This window comes from Jatropha curcas, chromosome 1, assembly GCF_041381405.1.
Source record: "Jatropha curcas cultivar XTBG-Jc1 chromosome 1, XTBG_Jcur_1.0, whole genome shotgun sequence".
NCBI classification, from domain to species: Eukaryota; Viridiplantae; Streptophyta; class Magnoliopsida; order Malpighiales; family Euphorbiaceae; genus Jatropha; species Jatropha curcas.
In genome coordinates, this window is record NC_143151.1 from 7698062 (window position 1) to 7702716 (window position 4655).

Below are 4655 nucleotides of genomic sequence, written 5' to 3' on the forward strand. Positions count from 1 at the left end.
GTAGGTGCTGGGATTGGAAATACAGAGGGTACAGGTAGTGGTAAGGGGAAGGGGGCAGAAATGTTGATAGGATCACAGATGTGGGATATTGTGCTGGCTGACAACACTGAGTATTCAGGCTATGTAAACCAGTTAGGCAGGGGAAAAGGGAGGGGGAGAGGGCGATGTAGAGGCAGGGCAAATGTTCATGAGGCCAATGTGAATAGGGACCATAGGAAGGGGAAAAGAGCAATTGCAGTTGGAGCCTCTTACAGCTTTAGAGATAGAGTACAACAACAACAACCATTGGAGTGGGAGGGGGGAGAAACAGAAACTGTTGTTGATAGTCAGTCCACAGATGATGACTATGTCTTTTCTGATACTGAAGATGAGAGTAGTGAAGTTGAAACACCTGTGGGAATGGAAACAGATCCAGAAGAGGAAGTTGACTTCAATGATGATGTTGATGATGGTCCCAGTGATGTTGATACTGACAAGGAACAGTCAGCTGAAAGTAGTGACATGGAGGTTGATGCACCAAGAAGGAGAAGACCTAAAAAGAAAACACGATATCCTTGGAAGAAAATATATGACAATATATTTGAAACACCAGTTGAAGCTGATATTGAATTCAGAGTTGGGCATGCATTCTTAATTGTTGATAGTTGTAAGGAAGCTTTAAGGGATTATGCTGTTAGGGGAGGGTTCATACTGAGGATGATCAAGAATGATAGTAGAAGAGTGACAGAAAAATGTAAGGGGGAGGGCTGCACATTTAGGTTCCATGCTAGTGTGGCTCCAGACTTAGTGAGTTTTGTAGTAAAAACCCTACAACCTGAGCATACATGCACGAGGCCATTAAACAACAAGAATCCCACTGCAACAACAAAGTGGGTGAAGAAGAAACTGGAATCTCAATTGGCTGTTGATCCAGGAATGAGCTATGCTTTAATGCAAGCTGAGTTAAAGGCAAAATGGGGCATTGACACTTAATATTGGCAGCTTCATAGGGCAAGGACAGCTGCTAGAGAGCAAGTTGCAGGTTCACACGTTGAGAGCTACAATAAGTTGCAAGAATACATTGCACAAGTTCAAATGTCAAACCCTGGAACTTTTATCAAATTTGAATCAATGCCAAGGAACAATTTGGATGAGCCACTTGTCTTTAGCTCCATTTTCATATGTTTTGAAGCAATGAAAGTGTGATTTTTGGAGGGATGTAGGCCTCTCATTGGATTGGATGGATGCTTCCTGAAGGGCCCTTTTGGAGGATGTTTACTGAGTGCTGTTACACTAGATGGGAATAAGGGGGTGTTCCCACTAGCTTTTGCAATTGTTCAAAATGAATGCACTGCAACATGGACCTTCTTCCTTGACTGTCTTAGACAATGCATTGGACCGGGATGTGAGTCAAGGCCATGGACATTCATTTCAGACAGACAAAAGGTAACTTCCTCCAAAGTATTTCATATTTCACTTTCAACTATTTAGCTAATGATGTTGAATTCTTTTTGAACATAGGGATTGCTTCAGGCTGTGAGGACACAGTTTGAAGGTTCAATCCACAGATATTGTTGTCAACATTTGTTAATGAACTTCAAGAACCGCTTTCCAGGGGTGATGTTGAGGAAGGAATTTTGGATGGCAGCTAAGTCTAGCCATAGTTATGCATTTAAGCAGCATATGAAGAATGTTGAGGCTAAGAATGAGGGAAGGGCTGCAAAATGGTTACTGGATATTCCTATTTCACATTGGAGTAGACATGTCTTTCATCCAGCAGTTAAAAGCGTTGATGTGACAAATAACATGACAGAGAGTTTCAACAGCTGGCTTGGAAACTTGAGGAAAAAACCTATTGTTGAGCTAATAGACTCTATTAGGCAGAAATGCATGGTCATGCTTCATAAAAGGTTTGCAGTAGCTTCTGCTTGGGAAGGGAGAGTAACTCCAAAATGCAAGAGTACATTGAACATATTGATAAAAGAATCTAGACAATGCAAGATACTACCAAGCAACAATAATGAGTTTGAGGTGAGAGAGGGGCCTGTGGCTTTTGCTGTTGACATTGGGAAAAGGACATGCACCTGCAATTATTGGGACATTTCATGTCTTCCATGTAAACATGCTTGCATTGCACTTGGATAAATGAGACTCAATGTTGAAGACTTTTGTCACGAGTATTTCACAGTAGAGAAGTATGTAAAGGCCTACAAAGGAGTCATTCATCCAATTCCAAATTACAACATCCCACCACAAACTGACTTTCCATTCCTAAAGCCTCCAACCGTTAAAAGGAAGCCTGGCAGACCAAGAGAAAGGAGAAAACTTCAAGAGGAAGAAGCTCCTCCAAGCACAGCTAAAAGATCTTGCACAGTTAGCTGTGTGACATGCAAGCAACTAGGCCATAATAAGAGAACATGCGAGCAAGCCCCACCAGCCATATCTCAGGTCAGATTCACTTTTGCAATCTCAATAATTACTATGATGTATTATACTATGTGAATACTTACTACGTACCATTTGTTTTATTAGAGGAACAAACAACTTGTGCAAAGAGGAGGAAAAAATTCATCTAGATCTGATGCTATTATGGAAAGAGGTGCTGCTGCTGCTATGGGAAGAGGTGTTATTGCAACAAGAGGGAGAGGTGTTGTTGCAGAGGTGCTTCTGGTTTGAGAGGGAGAGGTGCTTCTGGTTTGAGAGGGAGAGGAGCTTATGGGGTTTGAGAGGGAGAGGACATCCTATATCGTGAATATATGTATTTTGCTATGTGTTAAGAATGATAGCAAATTTGGTTTTTTGGTTCAAATGTTGAAGATGGTTTTTTTTGTCAACTAATATGATGCGGATGTGGTTTTGGGTTGTTGAGGTGTTGCAGATGGTATTTTGGGCTTCACATCTTGCAGTATGGATATCCTGCTATGTGCATTTTGTGTGAAGTTGTGCTGCTGCTGACAACAGATTGCAAAGTTAGGGAGAACAAGGAATCTTTTGATTTTCTAGCAAGCACAGGAACAAATGTGTAACTTTGTTTTTTTTTTTTTTTTGCATTGTGTCTGTCTTTTTCTTGACAGCAAACACGCAAGTGTGGACCAAGTTTGATTTGAGTAGGGTTTTTGTGATGCACATTATGTAAATATGTTGTTTTTGTCTTTTGTGAATTGCAAACATTTGACTAATGACAATGGCACTATTTGTAACCACTCTTCTGCATGGGAGCCAAGTTTGAATTAATATTTTTGCTTTGCAGTTGCTATACTTAAGAAAAAGTACACATTTCATTGCAGAACGTATATTACATTCAAGTCATCTTCAAATTGACTGTGCCCAGCTGAGCTACTAACATTCAACAACTAACCCACCACATTAACACAGCCAACTACAAAAACAACATAAACTACAAAAAACTAACCAAACTACCCTAAATACATAAAAAAAAAAAAAATTTATTATTCACAATCCTCTGTTACCCTTGAACAGCAACATTACAAGTAAGGTGAAAAGCATCATGATAGCCATCAAGCATATGAAAATCAACTTCTTCAAGCTGCCAATCTCTGACTCCAAGCACTCCCTTTTTCCTCCCATGGTCACAATCTCACTGTACATTTTCATCATCTCCCTCTTCATGTACAACATCTCTTCCTTAAATTCAAACAAGTCAGTAGCTACACTTCTTTGCCTCACTTCGAATTCGCTTCCTTGAGATCGATATGATGAATCTATAGCTTTACACCAACCAAGAAAAGACCCGCATGCATTTTCAATACAGTAATAATACAGTCGATTTTTGTTTTTTTGTGTCTCTGAGATCCTAATGCCTGCTTTTTTCCCACACTTGCAATACATATTCACATACCTTCCTTCCCATGCTCCATCGGCTGCGCTTGAAGAAGACATATACGCTGTCGCTTGTTACCTGCAAATGAAATGGAGATGAGTTTGTTTTTTCCCTTTCTTCCTTTCTCTGCGTTTTTGTGATACTCATATTTCATCAAACCTTGTTGATAGTTATAGGAGCTTCAGTAAGGGCATTCTTTGTCATTACAGAATGTCTGCCTTTGTTTTGTACTGATTTTAACGGAAAAAAATCAACTTTTCAGACGGAAGGACCTTTTAATTAGACGGACTTAAACCTGAGGGACTAGCTAGATATTTTCTCAAAACTTGGGATTAGTTGGTTAATTATGTAAAACCTGAGGGACTAAATAATAATTTACCCTAAATGATAAACATAAAACAAAAAATACTTAATTTCTTAATTCAACGACACAAAAACAAATTAAAAAAAAAACTTTGGTAATAAAAAAAACCTTAGTTGATTAGCTTGGTATATGGCGTATTCTCATATACTAGGAGTTAGGTTGTATAGACACGGGACACGAGATACGAAAATGTACGAGATACGATAATTTTACAAAAAGTAAGATATCCACACTCTTAGACCACACTACACTAAATAAGTAATACATTAATATTTTAAATAAATATACAAACATTTATAATCAATCATGAAGATAAAATATACTTGTTTTCTTATTTAAATGACACAAAAATAAATTGAAAAAAAAACTTTATTTTTTATTGATAATAAGAAAAAACCTTGGTTGATTAGCTTAATGTATGGAGTAGTCTCATATACCAGGAGCTAGGTTGCACGGACATGGAACACAAGA

At 38.5% G+C, this 4655-nt stretch overlaps 1 pseudogene; it reads left to right on the forward strand.

Moving 5' to 3' along the window:
• Positions 1-681: 681 nt before the first annotated feature.
• Positions 682-2124, forward strand: LOC149498922 (uncharacterized; annotated as a pseudogene).
• The last annotated feature ends 2531 nt before the right edge of the window (positions 2125-4655 follow it).